At 40.6% G+C, this 24,271-nt stretch overlaps 1 pseudogene; it reads left to right on the top strand.

Moving 5' to 3' along the window:
- The first annotated feature begins 5,800 nt into the window (after positions 1-5,800).
- Positions 5,801-24,271, top strand: part of LOC127785818 (uncharacterized) — a 37,513-nt pseudogene continuing 19,042 nt past the window's right edge.

The raw sequence follows: 24,271 nt of genomic DNA, 5'->3' as shown, positions 1-24,271 counted from the left end.
AATGATTATCTATGTACTCCGTCCATTTCATATTATTTGAAAACGTTTTGACTTTTTTACTCAAACATCTATAATTTAACCAAATTAATAGAAAAAAAAGCAATATTTTTAATACATATCAACCATACTATCAAAATATATTTAATGCTATATATAATAAAACTAAGTTAATGTTGTATATGCTAATTTTTTCTATGAACTTGATCGAACGTTTTTTTAAAAGAAAAATTTGACTATGAAGAAACTTAAGGTGTCTTATAATAAAAAAAAACGGAGGGAGTAGTGCTGAATTGACAGCTAACATCCATCATAATATTCCCTCTTCTTTTTTTTCCATCATTGGTAAAATAGGATATGTACTACATTTGATTTTTCTAGTGAAAAGAGTAACAATTTTTATCTGCATATCAAGCTTTTAATATATTTATTGTTTGATTCTGCAGTAGAGTCCTGCATTTTCAACAGTGCTCGTTTGGTGACATGTTTCCCACCATTCTGCAAGGTTGCTTGCCTGGCCGACGCCAAAGCCCATCATGCCAAGTACAAGGATGGCTGGTGTGATGGATTTGTAAATGGCATTTGCGTATGTAGACTTTGTTTTGACAGTTAATTAATGCCTGTGTACTCAAGGGACTGTGATGTTAATAAAGCATTAATCCTATCGTCGCATGAATTTTATAAATATGGAATGATGTGGATGCATGCGTTTGCCTGATATTCATCCCTTTATATATATTTTTAAACACAATAAAAACATATGCACCCACAATATGTGCACACTCACCCCTATAGACACACGCACACCTATCGATTTCTTATATCGCAATATTATTTATGGGGTATACTAGATCAGGCCCTCAATGTGAGGTAATACCCTAGTCCAATTGGTTTAGATTGGATTTATGTCGATGTGTGCGGGTCAACAATGAAGTAGCTGATGACTCTTGTGAATGACGGAATGTCTAACCCCTTATGGTTTCTCCCGGCGCCCTTTATATAGATCTAGGGTCACCGGTAGTCAAATGGTAAGGTAGCCCTTATAATCTGAGTACACTGTTAGGGATACCATCTTTACTCCCAGTTTGCAACCCCCTTAGTCCCGGGTTACAAATCGGGACGTCCAATCCGGGACTAAAAATAAAATAACTGGCACTAAAGATGGTAGCACTATCATTGTTTCTTTTTTTATTATTTTTTGTTGCTTGCATATTGTTTTTTCTTTATTTTTTTCCAATGCCACGGATCAAATGCAACAACAACAAAATTATTTATTCCAACGCCATAGATCGAATCCAACAACATCAAAATCAACATCACAGATCCATTGCAACATCAAAATCATCCACAAATTCACAAAAAACATCTAAAACATCCACAAATCCACAAAATCATCCACATTATTTTTTCCACTGCCGACGCCCGCCAGATGCTGCCTGTTCCGCCCGCTGCCGTTGCCGCCCACTGCCCGCCGCCTGCTCCGCCCGATGACGCTGCCTGTCGTCGCCATTGACTCTATGACGGAGAGGGGAGGGGGAGGAGGAGGGCGAAGCAGCATGTGAAGGAGAGCTCTCGCCACTCACCGCCACCACCGCTCGCCGCCCACCGTCCACATCTCCGACGGAGAGAGGAAGGGGGGGTGGGGGAGGAGGAGGGTGAAGTGGCGTGGGGTGCAGAGCTCTCGCCGCCCGCCGCCGCCTACTACCGCCGACGGAGAGGGGAAGGGGACGAAGGGAGGCGTGCGGGGAAGGAGGGGAGGCATGCGATGGACTGGAGGAGGACACGACTTCGGAGAGGGGTGGAGGAGGACGCAACTTCAGAGATAAGGAGGACTGGAGGATTAAGGAGATAAGGACGAGGTGAGGAGGCGTGCGGCTCATGCGGCTCAACGCAATTTTTTCAATCTTTGTGTTACCAACCGGGACTAAAGATAGTGGGGGCCTGACACGACCTGGCGTCTATTTTGAACCGGGACTAAAAATGTTTTTTAGTCCCGGTTACCAACCGGAACTAAAGATCATAAGGTTTTATTAGGCTTTTTAACCAGGACTAGAAATTAATGATCTTAGTCCCGGTTCCAATTCGAACTGGGACTAATGTAATTTTTGCCATCCGGGCAAAGATCATTTCTCCAGTAGTGGTACCTGCCATCTATTTACAAGGGATAGAATTGGTTTCCTTATCCTATATATCATTCCTAGATTACAAGTTAGCTGCATGGGCCTAGCGCACTCGGCCCATCCCATGCTGCACGGCCCAAAGGACTCTTCTTAGGTACCTGGTTACTGTGTACCTCGCAACACTTTACACCTATGAACACCTTCGGAAGACTGGGCCAATATATCTTAAGATTGACGAAGTCACTACAGACGCCTCGCTATCGACGTTTACGTCGCCTACCACTGAAATAAAGATTAGCTGTAAATGCAAGCACCCGTATCAAATCTTGGATTTGAATTTGGCTGGGCTTGTTTCACCACAAGGAGTCTAACCAATTGAGTTACGCTCACTTCACTAGTATGTGCCTTTATAGGAAGAGTAGTAGCTATTCGTCCCTCCTCCAAAAATAGATTCAGTTCCAAAGAGAGGTGAAACCAAAAATGAGATGAATATGAACTTGTAGTTGGTTGAGATGAGAGAATAGCTGGAGTCTGGAGATGTAATTTTATTTTAAGATAAAATTTAAACGTTACAAGTATCTATATTTTGTATGGAAATTACTATGCATACGATACAACTGTCCTACTCGCGTATGACTGAATTTGATCAACGGTCGTAAACGGTTGCAGTGCATATGAGCATGCTCTCCTTTGATTCATCTATGGTTGCATGTCTTTGGCTGTACATAATTTGTAGGACTTGGTCGTACATATAACGGTACTCATTTTGGACGAAGAGAATAGTTGGAATACCATACAAAGTGTGCCTGACTGTACGTTTTATAGCACAAGGCTGAGGGGAGAATGGGCATGGGTTCTGCCCGGTGATTGGTTTTACTAACGGCTTGTTTGGCAACGCGAGGGAAGGGGATTGATGGTGAGATTAAGATGGGAATTTAATTTTTAATTCCAGTATCTTGTTTGGTAGAGGTGGTGGAAATTGATAGGGAGTTTAGTTGGAGATTAGGTCATTAATGAAAACGGATGGCTGAGATTTGTTTAAGTAAAGTAAAGGAGGAATTCCCTCCCAATTACCACCACCTACCTAGGTATTGAAAACGAGGGAGTTCCTCCCTCAATTCCTTATCTCCATCGCACCAAAATTCCCATGTATCCCAACCAAACAAAGCAGTTAATAGCCTCCTCCCTCTAAACTCCCAATCCCTCCTGAAAACTCCCTCCAACCAAACGGGCCGTAAACGGTAAGGCAAGGAAATTTGCGAGTTTAATTTAATTTTGAAATTTTGTGCAAATTGTGAAACATTTTAAGGGGTACCTTTGTTTTGTTAGGACCCTTTTGACTAGGTCGAAGTGATTTTCTACTATTCAGGCATATGCAGAAATTTATGTATACTTAGAAAGTTAACCCGTCCTGCCAAAATAGAATAAATTCCCAGAGAGAGGTGAAGCTCAATGAGAGATGGGTGTGAACTTGTTGGTTAAGATGAGAGACTAGATGAAAATGTAATTATATTTCAAGACAAAATTTAAACGTTAGAAGTAGATATTTTAGACTAAGGAAACAGCTGGAATACCGTACAGAGAGTGCATGACTGGATGATAATGCTGAGGGGAGAATGGGCATAGGTTCTAGTCGGTGATTGGTTTGTAAGGCAATGAAATTTGTGAGTTTTTAATTTAATTTTGAATTTTGGTGCAAAATGTGAAACATTTTGTGGGGGGCATCTTTGTTGTGTGAGTACCCATTTAACTGTCATAGTGATTTTCTGTTTTTGCTCTTACACAGCTCCGATTTACTTTTGATATAACGGAGGGGGCTGGTGCAATGTTTAAATTTGGGAAAAAAATAATTTATATATATTCTCTGTATAATGACAAGTTTTAGATTTTTTTTCCATGCACCCAAATTCAAAGAATGTGATCAGCTCCCAAAAACATGATAAGTAACTTCAAGATGCATAAATTTATTTTTTTCTATTGATATTTTTATAGTTACAGTTTTATTTCTTTCACTGAGAGAACTGACTACTGACCAAAGCACTCCAATAATTTAAGTTAGGCAAGATTTGCAGTTATATATTGGATGTCAGTTTTGGATGCCATTAGCTTGGTAAAATATATTGCAAATGTCATGGCTGTAGAACATTCAGGGGGAGTTAATTACCAACACAGTTACACACTCCAAGCAAAGGAAAAAGAGAAAATTACATTATTTTGACTTGTATGGAGAATTTTTTTGGTAAATGTTATCATTGCCTTGAAACATCTCAATTATTTAACGCCAGATATGTTGTTAATGATTTTTTTTCATGAACATATTAATTGCAATATTTAATTTGAATCATATTTCTATGTAATCGTGTTTAATAAAATGGTTGCTGATAATAGTTTATCGTCCACCCATGCTTAGAAAGAAATATATTTTGTTTCAATCGTGATATCGTACGTTCCCGCACCTGATTGAATGATTCTTACGGATTTCATGAATAATGATTTTACTGTTAAACCTTGGAGGCAAAGAGATAGGATGAACTATGGCCGTTGGATCCAGTCGAACTAATGGATTGGAGAGTTCCTGTGCTAGCAGTATATTTAATTTACTACCAACATGAAAAACTGAAGAATTCAATGACAACAGGTATTCTAGAGGTAGGTGGATGGTCTTGTGTGTTAATCAATTCTGCCAGCCGCATGCAGCCATTACGTAATGCTGGTCTTGTTTTCTCGGCTGTTCTATAAAGAGGTCGACTTGTATCCTTAGTGACATAATACATTGGCTTCACTTGGTACACAAAATTTAGGCACTCAGCAATGGATGCAAGGGTTGCAACCTTTCTCTTCCTACTTGTACTTGTAATTCAGGGGAAGCCATCGTGTTCCGGTTAGTGATTTCTCTTTCAGTATCTCTATCTTTATATTTGTCTCTATCTCTATCTCGTGTATCTCTCACCGTTTCTTTCCTCCCTCGCAAGTTTGGAATCTCTCTCTCCTCCCTCGCATGTATGGAGCAAACGGGATATCCAGATTTATACAAAGAAAATTCTTAATTGTATCATTTATGATTCTCAATTTGAAAACATATTGTTCGTTTTTATTTGATGCTCAAATAGAACTTCTCAAAATTTTATAATGTCAAATGTTTGCATTACCAATATTTGGTAAAGTTGGGATCAAAAATTGTGTTTATTCTGTTGCTTGTGCGAGTTCTTTTAACCAATGTTTTTAGAATTACTAAACATCGAAAGTGGCCGCCAAATTTTGGTAGGTATTATTATCATTTTCATTTTCAATTTGTACTAGTATTATTAACCGTACAAAAATTTTAAAATCATGAAATGTGTAGTCGATCATAAAATACTTTCTGCTTTAATATAAGATAACAACTTGTGCAAATAATGGTATTATGTAAATACCATATCATAAATTTTTCAACTTTTTTTTCAACAAAAGTAAATAGAGAAATTAGTGAGTTTCTATGCAAAAATCGACATAATGTCCATTTTCAAAAGTAAAACCTCATGGGTTGATCTTTTTAAAACTCCTACTTGAAAAAATGGTTTTGAAAAACTCCAAATTCTGATGTTGACCAGCAGTATAATATGTCTCACATTTGCTGAGCTTTTTTGATACCATGCATGAATGTTACGCAGAAAGGTACTTAAAAAAGTGCTCTCGTATATCCCATGGATATGCTCTTTGCAGAGGATTGTCTGGTGCTCCGTATCCCCGACTTTGCATGTCCCTATGTCTTCCCACTGTGCAAGATGACGTGCGGGATGAGGGCAATTGGTCACCACGGCAAGGTCAGGGAGTCATGGTGCACAGGCAGAGGGAATAGTGCCGTTTGCAACTGTACTATTTGCATGAAGTAATCTACAAATACTGTGGCGAATAACTGAACGGTGCAATATATATGAAACTATTTGCAAATAATAATGAATAATAACATTGTGGACTATATTGGACCCGCGTATTAACACGGAGGGCTTTCTTCCCGCCTGGGCTAACAGGTGGTATGTGGGCCAAGTAGCGATATCATGTTGCTGGAGGGGATAAGGCTAATTTGTAACCCAATATGTGGGTAGATTAGAGATAAGATATAAATCTCTCTATCCCGACTATGGTGGAAGGATGGAAAGGAACCACTTGTAATTTAGATTCCCACATACATATAAGTGAAACAGGAAGACCCTCACAGGGACACATCCACATACTTGGTTGAAAACTCTAGACATAAGATCCAATCAATGAAAGGAACTAGGGTATTGTCTCGTTCCATGGGCCTGAACCTATAAAAGAAATCTTCCTTGTGTCACCATTAGCTTATAAGTGTTTCCATATACCCCATAATTTTGTTGCTGATATCTAGAATCAATAGTTGGCACGCCACGAAGAGAGTGTCTAGGTCAACGTTCTTCCTCAGATCGCTTCTTTACTCCGATAGTATTGCAGATCAGAATCAATGCTAAGAAAATGAATGCATTTCCATACCATAATAAAAGAAATTAAGTGTAATAAATAGAGAATTGGATCATGTCACATGACTTATTCCATTTATACTCTATGCGATCTTACGGAGCCTCTCTTTCCGATCTCAATGCTTTTCACCACTCCACCGAAAATTTCCTCTACCCCTACCGTACTCCAGCTTGGTTGTTTCTACCATTTTTCCAGCTTCAACCCTAGGGTTGAGATGGTGGTGGGACTGCCACATGCGCGCGCGCGCCGAGCCTGCTGGGCCAAGGCCGTGGGCGAGGCATGGCATGCGTGCCAGACGAGACATCTACTCTTCTTCATGAAGTTACTTTTTTATGAGGGAAAAGCGTAACTGATAGAAACTCGTTACTTCAGAAACGGACGGAACAATCAATTGGATTAATTCCTTTTGGAAACGTCTCTCTCTAGCGCTAGTTATCTCCCGGGATAGACAGAAAGCATTCTTCTATTCATCTCCCCCTGACTCTCTTTCTTCTTCGGTACACACCTTCCAACCTTCTGTTCCTAACATTCTTCTATTCATCTCCCCTGACTCTCTCTTTCTTCCTTGATACACACCTCCCAACCTTCTGTTCCTGTGCTGCTTCGGCCTCCCTGGTTCTGAGCACTTGCACGCATAAGTACTCAGGATGAGCAGGCCTCCAAAACTCCATTCACCTAAGTACATGCACGGGTAGGGGGAGTTTTTGGGGAGTGCGTAGAACGCATGACTGCTCTCTGCACTACTTCCTCTATGTCGACTACTCCGATCCTGTCCACTACCGGAAACGACGCCAATGGAAGGGGAGGGAATAACAACAACAATGTCTCTTCATCCAGAGCATTCTCTGGGTATATCACTCTATTGACCTTAGTATTAAACATATTTTTAGATGATGCTATTACTGTTATTAGCATGTTCATATTTAGCATTGCAACTTAATCATTGTTTTATACACATGTCATGCTTAGTACTATGTTTTTCTACATTAAAATATGCGGACTTATGACTAGATTTCCAATAGTATTGACGTGAAGGCAGCTGGATGGGAGCCTGGAATGTGAGATTATGGGTGACGTATCCAATGGCTGCTCGCTTGGCTCGGTGTTATGGGAGTCAAACCTACAAATTAATAATATGACACAAAGTGGAAAAAAATATGCAATTTTGTGTCACATGTCTACATATATATCCTGCCTGGCTCTCTGTAGTTGTGATGTCATTTATCTTCATGATGCAATAATGACTTAAGAAACGTATTCTATACATTATGATGTTTTGACATTCAAGTGTACAACCACAGTCATGCTGACAGTTGCATCCACGAGCAGTTCAATAACCTTTTTGTTTGTTACACACATTTTCTGATGTTTCAGAGCCAACAAAACGACAGAGTAGCATTGCTGTGTATTGACCCTCCACCGCTAAGAGAAGCAAACAAAACCATGATATATGCCAACTTAACCAGTGTTTGGACCTGGGAGGCATAGGCTAGACATAAATTATTTGGATGGTTATCGAGTTTACTAATTGATATCCCATCTTTAGAAGGCCATAAATTCACATCTCCTATAACTATCTTAGCATACCCTCTTTCGTATAGACCAAAAGGAAAAGCCAACAAACAAGAACATGAACAGGAGAAATGTTACACTTTTTTTCCTCGTGCTACTTGTGCTTGCAGGAAGTACTGTGACTCATGCAGGTTTTCTATCTCCGCCATTCTATTTATCCATGCATCCTTATCGTTTATGTCATGCATGTTGAACCTAAAATAGATTAACACATCACATGGATGCAATTTTTCTTCTCCACTCATTAGTTCTATTGAAACATGCTTAGCAATGTGTGTTTCAAAGGTTAATTACCTTCACGAGTTGTGGATTTATTTTACCTTTGGTTCTACCCAGAGAATTGCTACGACTACGCTTTTGAAAAGCTGGTATGCGTGAAGCCTCTGTGTTACCTGAGTTGTCTCACCTTCTTCCAGAAGCATACCAAGAGCTACCGGTGCGAAGGAACCTTTCTACATCGCTCGTGCGTCTGTTATGCTTGCTATTAGTAAACACTTTGCAAGGAAAGTACCACTATAAACTGGGAAATAATGTTCACACATGGGATGCATACTGATCATAGTGTGGTGCACCTTGTACTACAACTCGATTAGTTTCTCATGCAGATCCAATGGTTTGTAACGAGTGTAACAAGTTATTTTCATTCGGTGAGATGGAAGATAAAAAAACAGTGAAGTAGGTATCCCTCGCCTATAGCACTTAATGGGGAGAAATCTATTTATTGTGTGGATTTTCAACTTTCATTGTGTTTTTCCCTAGTGTTGTGTGTGGTCATAAGGTGAGGGCTCATGCATCAACCTTGAGCGACAATGCTAGGGAAATTTCTTCGGAACCATGAGAAAATGAAAATCCCGTAATCCAAATATGCCCTTTCAGAAAATGTAACCATTTAGAAAAACTATAATCAGGATGAAAGAAATTTCCTGTGTTAATCTTGTCATGCGAGAAGAGAACAAGGGTCACTTCTCAAAAGGAATTATAAAATTCAAATGATGCTAAGCTTTGAGGACAATCTCCTGAAAACCATACACTATATTCTTCTTCTGTGAGGTCAAGACACAAGAACTGCACCATCCGTACTTACATGAATGCAAGTAAATAACTCCCTTGTTTCGTACCAACTATACGTTTTTTGCATATTTCAATTCCTAATCAGAGTTATACTTGCATAAGTTCGGTTAGGAATCAATTCGCTTGATGCAACCATTTTAATCACATGGATGGTATGGAAAATTCTGCATGCTCTTTCCCTATATGAAAATCGGTAAACCTGATCAGAATGCCACTGACTGGTTAATGTGCTTGTGCTTAAAGAAAAGTTCAGCAAAGGAGACCAGCGCTGCACTATGATTTTGGAAGGAAGGTTGTGCAACACTAGCACGCGAGTGACCAAATGAGAATAGACAAGGCTCAACCGGTCAAAACATTATGATCATTTTTTTAAAATGTTGTAAAGTGAAAAATTGTAAAAAAAAAGTACTCCTTTTATTAATGATTAAAGGATATGATGCTTGATCATTCGTCATGCAAATTTACAAACCAATATAACCCAGGCTTAAAATATCACTAATTACAAAACAAGTCACAACAAAATAAGTAGTACTATATAGTTTTGGATAAGCCATATGGTCAAATGCTATGTCCAAAAGTCAGCAACGTTCAAAATGGAGGTGCTAATACTGTAGTTTCCTGTGACACATATTATGTTGTCTTCTTGTTGGTGTCATCATTTTGTATCTTTTAGGCTTACACAATTGCGGTCCATATATATCTTGCTGTGAGCTATATACGGTGGTTTTGACCACTTCCTAATTCCACCAGCACTATGTTGTCATAAGAGCTGTCATAAGCAACTATATAAGTGTACACGCATGCATTCAGTTGAGCGGTGCTTGTTCTCACCATGCAACAGCGAGCATATTAGCACTGTTATGCTTTAACCTCCACCACTGGAGGTACTACTATAAGACCAAGAAATGTCCACTCGGCCCAAGAATGTAACTAGGTAAAAATATATAAACAACTATGTGAGGCTCAATATGTATGTTTTGTCATGTTTAGTTTGACAGAAGAGTAACATCCTTAAGATCTCAAATTATCTGTATTTTTCATGAAGCAATGCCTTGTAATTAAATTATGATGGCAAAAAACTTGTCCACTTGCTTCTTGATGAAGTCTAGGCACTCTAGACTTCTAGAGCATCTCTTGCAGATGAAAAAAAAAAACTGTACCATAATGTACATGAATAACCACAATATTTTCGATTTCTTGAGTTTGTAATATCACAGCTGGAAACAATTAAATGCTATATGTACCAATCCCACCATTCCTTAAATGTAAGATTAAATATGTATTGCTCCAAAGTCAATTAATGTCTACGTTACAGCTAGTCATGGCATACATCATTTGCTAAATCTATTTATTGAATTTTAATATATATATTTTCATAAAGAAGGCTATAAAGACAGCACTCTGGAGAATTCGGTGTTAATTGGCATTTTCCTTCCTTTAAGGTGGGTACATATAAATTTGCATCCTACATCCACCTTGTCTTACCCTCTTTTGTGTATACCAAAAGAAAAACCAACAAAGAAGAATGGAGAGAACTGGTACTCTGCTTTTCCTCATGTTGATTGTGCTTCTAGGAAATTCTTCCATTCATGCAGGTTCTCTCTCTCTCATGTCTTTGCATGGATGCCTTTTCTATCTATCTATCTATCTATCTATCTATCTATCTATCTATCTATATTTATCTAAAAGCAGATATCTATATATATTGTGAAATACGGCTTTCAAATTATGTCCTGAATTAGTAGATGCTATCAAAGTGTTGGGGTGCCACGTGCTAGAAGGAAGCGACTCAAAAACTACCTTTCCAACTGAATGCTAGGTTCTACTACGTTTCGAAATCATTCCTTTCACATGTTAACACATTTTTATTTCTATTTAATTTTCCCTGTACAGAGGAGCATTGCAACAGCTATGATTTCGCAAAGCTCATATGCGTGAAGCCACTGTGTTACCTGAACTGCAAGATCTTCTTTCGGAAGCACCTGAGGAGCTACAGCTGCGAGGGCACCTGGCCACAACGCAAGTGTGTCTGCTACGCCTGCGATGACAATTAGACAACTCAGTCAATGGAGACAAGCACCATTATTGAACTGGGGAAATAACATTTGCTTATAGAATGCATCTTGATCGTAGTGCATGTTTAACTGAATAACATGGAATTTTGAAGTCAGTATGATTTATATGTTATACATCTTGATTAGTTTTTGATGCATGGTCTGGAGGTAATATTATTAAATAGAATGTCAGGAGCTAATCATTTTTTTTCATTGCAGTTGGTGGATTGATTGATAATTAAATTTGAAAATGAAGTAGAGACAGATCGTACCATGCCTATATTGAGTGGAATATCTATCTAATTATATGTCCTCCAAACTTCATTTTGTTTTGTTTATCGGTGTTTTGCATGTGGACGGTGCACGATCAGGACGATAGTTCTAGTGAATGACCGATGGTTCTGGTTATGCTACAAAATAGGATCAGATTAAGCGGGAGCAGCGTGCACCGCGGGAATAACACGCGGACCGAGTTCACCGTGGGCTGCCTCCTTGTGCCATTGACTCATGGGGCCCGCGTGTCCCGCTGGACCCTTGATGATGTCAGCATCGTCCTTTTCCTTTGAGAAAATAATTAATAATTGCATCATAATTTGGTTTAATTCCTGAAATTAATTTAAATGGCTCAAAACTTCTAAAATTCATAACTAATTTATACGAACTCCAATTGAGCCAATCAGCTTGCAAAATTCATCTAAAATTGAGTTCTACATATTTGTTTACTTTTATGTGTTGTTTATTTAGTTTTTATTAGAGTTTTCCTCGTTTTGTGTGCCAGCGTGTAGAATCTACCGTTTAGGAAGATCGCGTTCGCGAGGATAAGAGTTCAGAAGGTTTTTTGAAGAAGCATGTTGAACCTAATTTACAAATGTTTTACTGTTTGCAAATAAAATTGCATGTTTTGCTAATTACATGGGATTATGGGATTACCTATCTACTCGCTTGTGCCGTGTTTACTTGTGATCCGTCCTTTATCAAACTTTGGGTGATAATTTGACTAGCTTTTGTTTCTTATATTGACCTAGCTAGAATTATATATGCTAAGCCATGCTTAATTACCGCTAGCTCACAAAATGGGATAACTATAGTACTCACACTTAGCATTTTGATGAGCCGTAGGCTCGAGACATCTGGCCATGTTTCATTGGTCACAATTATCCAACTAAAATATGACATAATGGTGGGCTGTGGGTGCATGGTTTTGCTAAGTCGCACCCATGGAAATTAAGGACCGGTTCTCGGGAATCCCTGGTAGACTTACCGCACTTACCACAAGCAAGAATGGGCAACTGCTGGACTTGTAGTATAACTTTCCCCTTTCTGACGTACCAAGGCAAGGGTTGGCATGATGGAGTATGGATGGGCCATGCTGCGGTCTATCTTGCTTCTGGATTCACCAAAGGCGCAAGAGGGGGCTGCCCAACTAGGCTAAAAGGAGGGGGGGAAACTTGAAGTGGGTGCTATTGGTTAGGGGGAGTTATGCGAAGGGTCTTGTCACAATCAATTGACATGGTGACTTGTCCGGCCGGGCGCAGTAACATGCCGGTGGGTTGTGTCTTGTGGGTACAATTGTGCACCTCTAGCCAGAGTAAAATTATTTGAATAGCTGAGCCCGCGGTTATGGGTGATCAACCAGCTCACCGTGATAAGTCGCACTCTATTAATTAACTTGACTTAATAAACTGGTGTAGTTCAGGTGGTTTGGTTGGGCCTGTTCAACGTGGGGTAGCGTTGTTCAGTGGAGATTCAATATTGCTTTTTTACTGTTTTCAACTATAAATGTTTACAACCGCCTTTATGCAAATAGCCACAAACCCCTCTTTGTCTTCCCTTGCACGCATGCATCATTGGTGTGGCTTGCTGAGTACGGTGGTTATACTCAGCCTTGCTAGTATTCCCCCTTTCAGAAGTGTAGTGCTTCTAAGCTGAAGATGAAGTTAGAGGACCAAGGCTTATAACCCCAGTTGAGTTTTGCCTGTGGAGTGGAGCTGAAGCCCTGCTAGCATCGTCTTTTTCCGCTGCAGTTTTCTTGTCGGTGTGAGGACTAAGTGCCTCTTCTCTAAGTATTTTACGCTTTACGGAGTATTTACGTTTGGATTTGTATATTTACTTGTCGTTTTGTGTACCCTGGTTGATTCCTAGACAAGGATTTATACACAGAATATTCTAGAGATTTGGGCTAAATTTCTGGATGTGACAGTATGCAAATCCATTGTCTTGATCCCTTTGATATTCATCCCTAGATATCCTTTTATAGTGCATTCTAGTGTAGAGCAGTAAAATGTAAATCTAAGCAATGTTTTTTTGGTACGACTATATAAAAAAATATTTGGAGATGTTGATAAGTGTGACTTTTAGGAAATATTTACCTCCTTTATCAACAAGAATTATATGTACGAAGAGGTTGGATTAATATATGTAGCTCACACCTATCCAAATGATTTTGGTTCAACAGGTAGTGCTAAATCCAAAGAAACATTAACTTGGCATACATCATATATTTGTTTGTATCTCCCAGTGGTGCAGACCAAAGCACAAAAGTGCTGCTGTGCTCTCCCACTATGAATTGTTCTAAAACAGAAGAACATAGCCGTGTATCATGGAACATAACAAAGGGCTACATGTGTGTACAACTGTGTATGCACAGATTAAAACATGTCAAAACATCCTAATATATATAGATGACTCTTATACCAACATAGAAAAAAAAAGTGAAATGGTGACATGAAGAAGTGGACGACACAACCATACATAGCTGATAGCTAGATATGTGTTGATCACGGCACCTTTGTGAACCTAAAACCATGCAAAATGATGACATGGGAAGAGGAAAACACATCATATCTCCATACTATATATATGCATACCAGTCATGGGAAATTACATATTATTATTTGTCTCTTATTCTTGGTTTGACTCTCATGGCATATAGCTACAAAGCAGGCAGCCCATGGATATATCACCCATGGCACATTTCACAATAACATACACCTCCCTTCCAACCGCCCTCACACCAATATTGTTTAATTTTGCCCCCACCATGCGAGGCCCTGTATACAATGCATCCAAGCTTGCACAGAATCTTTGTGCACCAAGTTACATCCACAGTGACTATGTTGCATTCATCTGTAAAAGAAAGATGTGTGTACATGTGGCCTCATTAGAAAAGTGATCATTATATACTTTTGTATAACGTATGCAACATGAATCGCATAATTGAGAACCCACAGGAAATGTGCATGTTATTGGATTAAGAAGAGAGAAAATGGGGTAAGAAATCTAACCCAAGTAACTACTGCCTGTTAGCATACGATTATTAAAAACAAGAATCCTTATATGCTTCGTCTAAGTCAACTACCTAAAGCATGTCTCAAAGAAACTCATGTTTGATAAATCTGTAGAATCAAAAGGGGTCATGTGGTTTTTTTGGCGATTATTAGACCATGTGGAGTTTGCTACAAAGAGAACTATTGAAATACCCAACATGAGAGTTACAAGAGAAGTGATGGGAGAACACTAGCAAAATGGGTGGGGGAATCACAAGCAGAAAAGGAGACAGGAGGCAAACCAGCAGATGCAGAATTTGTGACTAGCATCAGTACTATGAGGAAGGAAAGAGGAGCCGTTCTCGTGTCCATCTTGGAGTGTCCAAAGAAGACGATCATGCTTCTATTCTTATATATAATTCTACTTACTACAGACAAAATATTTGTTGTGGCATGCAGGATACTAGCAATAGAAACGTAAGGGGCTGTGCCATATGGATCTATTGAAGTCCAATATGTCTAAAGAATAATACTCCATCCGTTTCATATTATGTCACTTTGACTCTTTTTAGTCAAACTTATTTTAAGTTTGAGAAAGTTTATAAAAAAGGTTTAATTGGATCCATGGAATTATAAATGTGTTGTTTTAGATAAATACCATCATAATTCGTGTATTTATATCTATGCCATCCAAATATAGGTAAAATTAGAACCATGCTGTCGCCGTCATATTTTCCATCTTGTTCCCCAATTTCTTCTTCTCTTCTCTCTCCCTTCCGCCTACTAGCCAGCCATGGCAGTGTCACCGACATCATTGCCATCACTTTGACTCCATTGGAATCAGGTTAGGACTCCAGATTATGATGTGGTAATCCCTATGCTTGTGAGAAATACTAGCAAAAGTAGGCTTATGAATGATGGGAAAGTGTTACATATGTGTTGTGTTTCCCATATCCTTAATCTAATTGTAAAGGACAGATTTTGTGAGTAGAAAGATGCAATTGAGAACATCCATTGAAATCTAGCTTATTGGACATCCACCCCAAAAAGGATAGAAAAATTTGAGGAGATAGCTAAGTATGCTAAAGTTACTATAGACAAAAAGATAACCCTTGATTGCAAGACTAGATGGAATTCCACTCTCAAAATGCTTAGTTTTGCTGTGCCCTACAAGGCTGCTTTCATGAGAGCAAGCCGTGTAGACAAGTAATATGAGTCTTTGCCAAGTTAGAAAGAATGGAAGTTTGCTGAGGATGTTGTGCAGAGGCTTAGATTGTTTAATGACATAACTGAGATGTTATCTAGAACTGAGTATGTAACTGCTATTATTTATTTCACCAAGATTGTTGAGATTAGAAAGAAAATTATGTGGTGGTCAGTTTGTGGCAATCCATTAGTAGAGGCCATGTCTGTTAACGTGGTAACCAAGTTTGATAAGTATTGGTCAGACATTCAAGGACTAATGGGCATTGCAACTCTTCTTGATCCTCGCTTTAAAACTCTAGCTCTGCTTATGTGTTATGAGTCTTTACTTGGTACAACTGGTAAAGAATGCATAAGGACAAGGTTAATGAAATGAAAATTTCAATGGCTCAATTGATGTGTGAGTACCATGTTGAGGAGGATGAAGATGTCACCAAATCAACAACACCTTCACTTGTTGGCTCAAATGATTTCTTATCCAGCCTTTAGTGCCCGTGCTGCAACCAAAAGGCCAGCAGTAACTGATCTAGACCATTACTTGGATGATGATTTTGTGGACATTCATACAAATAATTTCAATGTTTCAAATTGGTGGAAGGTGGCTAGAACTCAGTTCCCTATTTTGAGGAGGATAGATAGAGAAGTATTTGCAATTCATGTTAGCACAGTTGCTTCAGAATCAGCTTTAGCACTAGTGGGAGAGACCTTAGTGAGCATCTTAGTCGGCTCACTACTAAGATGTTAGAAGCTCTAATGTGCTCACAAGGGTTCAAAACAAGTACAAAGGTATATATAATTTGCACTTGTGTTGTTATGCAATTAGTTGATTTTCTTCTAACTACAAACTAATTCTTTATTTCTTTTATAATTCTTTGTTTTGCAATTGATGAGAAGGACAAACAATAAGCTACATTTTGGTCTTCAGGTTATTGCTTTCTTCTCTCTTGAACATTGTTTGTCGATTCACTTGTGCCACTCTTATGCAACAACAAAATATAAATTGATTTCTCCCTCCTTAGTCAATATTGTCAGTGTGACGCACAACTAATGTGGTTTCTACTTTGTGTACTGAACTACTTATGTAGGAACTTGCTATTTGAGAATTGAGACTAGAAGATGATGGATGTATTTTGCTTTCATGAATTGAATTGGTGTTGTTGGAGAAAATCCTTAGAGGCTGCAAGGAGCCTAAGAACCACTTATGTCATTTTGGTTGTAATGATTTTGTATTTGTCACTGTGTGTGAACACTTGAAGTCTTGAACTCACCTGTAACTGTAATATGGTTCCTATTGAGTGCTGTGGACCTGTAGGCTGATGTATTGAGGTGTTGTCATTAAACTTGATGGAATGATGCTGCATGCCTCGAGCCTGGTTAGTACCAGTATAACCTTTGTACTTGTTCTGAATTACTGACATGCGTGTAATTGTATCACTCACAAAATGGTTGTAACAATAGCACTAGCATGAACCATCGTAAAAGAAATTATTATTCACGTACTATGGTTAGTAAAATATTTCCTATCACTGGTTAGCGAAGAACGACTAGTAATTTAATGATTTTTTAGGGTTAATTAGATCCATGCCACTGCAACTTTGCCAAATTTTAAAAATGCCACTATTCATCATATCGGCTACGTGCTAATGAAAATTTTTAAAATTGGAACCATAACACTCCCGTCACTTTTCCGTCTCATCTCTCACACCGTCTCTGTTCCCATATGTCACTTTTTCTGAAATAGTAATGGTATTTTTTAAATTTGGCAAAGTTGCAGTAGCATGGATCCAATTAACCCTTTTTCTTTACCAGGATGCTACATATGGGGAGCTAATTTAATCACTGCAACCTTAACAGTTTGGAATATAATTAGTACTAAAATATTGGGTTAATCACAGAGACCTTATTAACTGTTTTGAAAAATAATTAGTACTAAAATATCCCAATAGTAATTTATTTACTTCTAATAGATATCGGGCTTACATGAAGTGATTATAACGAGAACGAAAAGGTGGGATGATGCCTCGGAAGTCGGAATGAAGAAAAATGAAAAATCCAGGAGGGGGTCGCGTGGTAGGGGAGTTGGTGCAGCGTGCGGACTACAATTCGAGCTTTGCACGCGTATTAGCGCTACTGTCAAACTAAAAGGCCATGCATGGCATAGTATTAACACCGTTGTTCGTTCGGGTGGCTCTAAAGCTGTCCCATGCGGGCGTAGGGTGACATCGAGATGATGTGGCTTTCACCCATTGAGAGTGGTAAATGACCCTTTCTCTTCATATGTTATAGTGATATATCCGTTACAATTGCTTTCTTTAACCCAATATTGTGAGAAACAGCGTATTTCACCATAAACATTATCTATTTTCTTGAGAACTTGTTGGAGGTTGGAGAGATATACACCATTAATATCAGTTAAAATGTTGGAAAGACATGTAATGTGTACCCAAAAAAATAAAAATATTTGCTACCGATGTAGCTGAAAAACCAACCAAACATAGCCAAAAACAGTAAAACTAATTGCATTGAAAACATACTCAAGTATCACGTGCCTTCCTTCAAAGGGTTCATCACAATTTTAATCTAGAAATCCAAATCTTCATCATTAGAAATTTCTATAAACTCACACATTAATTTGTACAATGATAAACTTATGCACTAATTTGTAGAAATTCATATTAAAACGGAGTCGGCTATTTTTAGATGATGGACAGTGTACTAATAACTTGGAATGCACAGAACAAATGTTGGTCTGGACGAATACAAAACTTAATTTTTACACCAGAATTCGGTAATATTTTTTTCCATTGATAAAAGGACATCCATGCATGGACATGATGCATCACAGATGATATATCCCTCTATGTTTCATTCTATAAATGTCATCTCAAAATTATTAAAATTCTTCATGTAATATATTATACGTAGTCTACGCTGCTCCATTGTACGAGGCAACATTCGATCCGTTGTACATAAAAAAATTACATGTTTTCTGTTAGTGTATAAATAATTGGGATAAGTTCTTAATTACAAACCAATATGAAATTATACAATCTCTTATATATGTCATCAGAGTAAATTAAATCGCTGCGGTTGCACACAAGCATTAATTAATTGAGTTGGCACACATGATGGATTTGTTTGTATCTCCCAATGGTGGCCAAAGTACAACAATGCTTATGTACTCTACTATGGCAGATAGCAGAACAATACAAAAGGCTTCTAAATGGAAGTGCACGGGTGTGCAATTGTCTGCACAAGCACGGCTGCATATCAGAACGTCATAAAGTATATTATGTAATTGACTCTCATGTCAATCAAAAAGATGACAACTATAGCTCCAAGCTAGACAGATCTAGACCGCTCTTATGTAAACGTTAAGAAGATGCAGATAGCTAGTATATGTTTATAAGATAATCGATAGAAATCATGATACTCTATATCTAGAAGTGGATATACATAGCTAAAAGTTACATGAATACTTAGATTCCAAGTCACATAACTAAGAACTGATAAAACAAATAAAAAGAAGAAAATACTGGAAAACTAACATTCTACCTTCTACTTCCTGACAACTCCTGTCGCACCAAAAACCATGTTGAATCGAACTTGATATGCAAACCGAGTCCACATTTCTATCACGTCGTACTGGCTCCTTTGCCACCCTGCCCTTGTCAATACTGGATCCATTCGATCCGATCTGATAACTTTTCGCCTCTAGTGCCTTCGTTTGCCAACACCAACCAATGGAAGTAGAAAAGAAGAAGCCCCTCCAACACAACATAACACTATATGAAATGGTTCGGGCACGGACATCTCAGATCCAACATCACACCTCATCTGTCAACAACATTGACGAAATGTGTATTGTCATCCTGTTGATGCTGCTCCTCACTATAGCTGCCTTGAATTCTGGCTACTACAACTTTTATCGCTTGCAGGGCGATCTAGCCTAGCACGACAGATTAGGAAGTTGACGAATTAGTTGCTATTGGACTTAGAGAATAATTACTTAAAAAAATACAAAGACCCTCCTCATGAGAAGTGGTTACATGTGAACCTTTAGTACAGCTTGCTTATTCTAGAACAGAGAGACCTCCCTTTAGGGGAGGTCTAGAAACATGTGTGATGAAAAGAACTAGAGAAACAAATGGTCCACCAAAATTGGCTCCTCATGATTGGGCAGACACGATCTCCTTTTATAGTTTTGTTTGCTGCAAACTTCGGTGTTTTATTTTTGGAAACCTAATGTGCGTGGAGCAGCGTGGAGTCCATATTGGTTACATGTGACTTATCCAGTTTGGTTACGCACTTTGTAGTTCATGCAGGCATCCTGATGACGCGTCATGTTATCTCTATATAAGCCGCGCTGTCGCCTTCTCGCAACACACGCAAAAACAATCGAAGGTTTGCCTCCTCCTCTGTACTACGCTATTGCTCGTTGGCATGCACTGACAACCCGGAGAGCAGGTCTCCACAACCTTCGCCTTCAACGCCCTACATCGGGAGAAGGCACTCATAAGGTTTTTGGAAGTGCTTTGCTGGATTGCTGGCTTGTTTTCCACAACAGTGTCCACTTCGGCTCGAGTACGGGCGCACCACGTGGCAACCACATGGTGGCCACGACAGCCGGGTAGGGTGAGGTGATGCCAACATGGCGCTGAGGTGGCGCCAACATGGAACACCCACATGATTGGCACAGATCAGGCGGCTGGGAGTGGCCAAGCGGAGTAGCAAGGCGGGCGCGCATGACAGCGGCTGACTAATGGGCTGTAATAGACCCAGAAATTGTAAAACCTTGAATACATATTATAATCAGTGAAATGGGGTCCCCTCTGTCTTTTGAGATTATTTTGCTCATTTTTGGATTTTTCATGCATCCGTCAATTCATTCATATGCATTGAAACTAGCTTGGAATGATTTTAATAATTAATATGTGTGTGCAAAAATTTTGGAAAAATTCACAAAATTACTATACATTATGGAATACCCTCAGTTAAATTGGCATTATTTTATCAGCTCATTTGGTACCTCAAATTATTTAGTCAAACCAGTCAAAAACTGGAATTAAAACATATCACTTAGTCCTCTTTCAAAATCTACCACAGCAAAACCATAAATCCTCTGCCCTTGCTTTTCTGCCATATAGATCATCATGACCTCCTCTACTCACAGTATTTTTGCCAAAATTTTCGCCTCAGTGTAACCCACTAAAAACGACCGGTCAAAGAGGCAATGTGAGTATGTGATTTAAATTTGAGAAAATTCAACTTGACCTTCACTCACCCTACCCTATTTCACTTCCACTGGGTCCAGCCTTCCTTGGCCCCGCTAACCACCCAGTAGGCAAGCCCAGGTCACCACCCAGCCTTCCCACCTTCTCTTCCTCTCTCCCTATCCTTGTAGGCATTTCGTCGAACACGTGGCATGCGTCTTCTTTTGGATTGGAGAACAACACCACCCAGCCCTCCACCACGCCAAGCCGAGCCTTCTCCGCGAAGCCTAGCCATTAGAAGTCGCTGCAGGTGGGCCTGGACACCGTGTCTCCATACCCATCGTCCACCTCGCGCTATTCTCCCCAAATCGTCGCGTGAGTAATCCTCCTTTGAGAGTAGACGAAGTTGTTCCAGCCCAATCTCCGCGCGCAACCAAATCTCCTCCTCACTCTTTCTGGGAAGGAAGCAAAGCTCCTGACACATCCAGCCATCCCGTTCCATCGCCGCGCTGCTTGAGAACAGAGAGACAGAGACAAGGCCATAGACCGAGCTCACGAGCACCGCGTCCAAACTCCATCTTCAAGCCTACCCTTGCGCCAACACTCTCTCCTAGCTCGCCTCTTCACGTTCCAAGCAGACCCAGGGAAGGAAGTCCCTTGGGACAGCCGGAACGCGAGCGCCCGCGTCGGTGCCAGCGAGCCCACGACGCTACCGACTCCCCTCTAGTGAGCCTCGAGAGAAACCACCCACGTCATCTCTCTTAGCATCCCTCACTGAATCCAATTTACCCTTTTCCTCAGACGAAACGCCACCAGGCAACACCGCCTCTTCGACGTCCTTCGTGTCGGCCAGAACACCGCCGCCGTCGCCCTCACGATCGATCCGCTGCTTTGGTGAGCTATAACTCTATCCCTCGTGCCAGCGCACTCCTAGGACCACCCTAAGCCTTTCCCCCTCAGCTTTTGTGGAGATTATGGGAACCCCATACCCACACGGCATGATTATCCGACTAGTTATATGGGATAACTCATATCTATGAAATATGTAACAGATCATGACTTGGGTATTACGTTTCCTTGTATATTATGGAACGGCCTAAAGTCCTGGTTTGATAATATTGTAAAGTAGATTTAGGAAACCGATACCGTATTGGTTAAGGTTTCTATCTTGTAATCATGCCCCCCCATCTTATATAAGGTGGGCAGGAGGCCCTCTAAGGGCATGAGCACAACCTGACCGTCAGATCAATACTACACCCGGCGGATTTAAATCCCCAAACAGGAGTAGGGTATTACCTCTCATTGAGAGGGCCTGAACCTATCTAAATCCTTGTCTCCGCATCCATCCACTTTTAGGTCTCGTGCGCTACCCCCTTTTATTATTGCCGAATTCATGTTTCGACAGTTGGCGCACCAGGTAGGGGTTGCGTCGAGTTTTCTGTCGAAGTGCGATGGAATCAATTTTCAGGAGTCGTCGGCATCGGCTTCACTTATGTAGCTTGAGATCCTCCGCCGTCGACGCCATCTTCTGATCAAATCAATCTACAGAGAGATATCGGGTTTGTCGTTCCAATCTATCATCTTTAGATTGAAATCTACTCATAGATTGATGCCCTGGTATTTTTCTTGTTTTCATGTCTCGACGATTTGGCTATCCGCCGCACGTCGGGGAAAGCTATCCGCTGCCAGGACGATCGACGGGATTGGTGTCACACCCTAAAAATTTCAAATATATAAATTGTTGTTTAATTGGAATTATTAGAATTGATTTTAAAAGCCTAGAAGAGAAGATCTAATTTTAAATAATAAATTCCAATATAAAATGGGGCTAGATAAAATTTTATTAAATACTTTGCTTAATTCTATAATTCCTAGATTTTTCTGGGATTTATTTGAGCTAAGGAAGTATTTTTAATAAATGGAATTGCATTTCATGAATAATTTAAATGGAAAAAGGTTTTTAAAAGTCTCTTTTGGCTTTGGGCCGAAAGTCGGCCCAAAACCTTCTCTCTCTCCTCCTCGGCCCAAGTCGGCCCAGTCCGCAGCCGCAGCCGTCGCTCGCGCGCGCGTCCGCCCGCTGACAGGTGGGGCCCGCCTGTCAGACTCGTCGTCTTCCTCGCGCCGCCGCCGCCCGAAACCCTAGCGCCGCGCCGCCGCCGTCTCTTTCCAAATCCGGCCGATCCTTTCCGTTTCCGGTGAAATCAATAGAGGGGAAATGATCTTCTCGATCTCCTCTACCTTTTCCCTTTTGGAACTTCGGCTAAAATCGTTTGGAAAGCGGAGGATTCGATCTCGAATCGGATCGGTCTCTCTCCTCCGAACCCTAGACTTTCCTTCTCGTCGCCGGCCGCCGTGGGCCTTCGCCGCCGTGTTCTTGCCCCTATAAAAGGATCCCCGGTGTCTCCGCTACCCGTCGCCACCCTCGCCTTCGCCTCTCGTCGTCCGTAGAGCCCTAGCGCCGTGAGTCCTCGCGCCGCCGTCGTCGCCGCCGCTCCAGCCGTGCGCCGCCGTCGCTCCAGTCGTCGCCGTCGCTCGGGAAGGCCGCCGTCGTGGTCGCCGTCACGTCGCCGTCCTCGTCCGCCCCTCCGTCGTCGCTGTCGACCGCCGGAACTCCGTCGCCGTCGTCAAGCCGAAGGTTGCCGCCGCTTCTTCCTCGTCGCCGACGTCGTCCGGTCATCGTCCGCCGTCGCTTTGGTCGTCGGTGAGTTCGCCGTGCCGTCCGCTACCCGTAGGTGCTCTCCGTTCGCGCCGCCACGCCGTCGTTCGCCGGCGAGCTCGCGCGGTTCGGTCGCCGCCGGAGATGACGTCATCGCCGACGTCATCGATGCCGTCCGCCGTGGTCCGGCCGTGGACCGGTCGATCTCGGCCGTTCGTTTTGGATGGATCGATCTCGGCCGTCCGTTCCCGTGAACCGTCGCCGTGCACCCGGTCCACCGCTAACCCTAGCCGCTGACGCAATAAATCCTCTTTTCCTTTTCAAAAATAATTCATTATTGCGTCATAATTCAATTAAAATCCATATAAGTGTTTTAATCCGTTTTAATCTTTAAAAATTCATAACTAATTCATCTTAGCTCGGATTTAGTTGGTTCAAGTCTCTAAATTTTTCTAAAATTGAGATCTACATGTTAAAAATATCCACATGTACTGTTCATGCTTGTTTATGTGCTGTTTTGGTGTTTTGCTCTTTTCTGTTTAGATTCCGACGTTTCCGGAGAGTCCGTTTTCGCAGGAGAAGAATTTGAAGAGTTCCAAGGCCAGCAAGGCAAGTCACACAGATCCCAAACAACCCCTTT

The sequence above is a fragment of the Oryza glaberrima genome, chromosome 10, assembly GCF_000147395.1.
Source record: "Oryza glaberrima chromosome 10, OglaRS2, whole genome shotgun sequence".
Classification (NCBI taxonomy): Eukaryota; Viridiplantae; Streptophyta; class Magnoliopsida; order Poales; family Poaceae; genus Oryza; species Oryza glaberrima.
The sequence above is the reverse complement of the archived record's forward strand: the minus strand, read 5'-3'. Positions and strand labels throughout refer to the sequence as shown.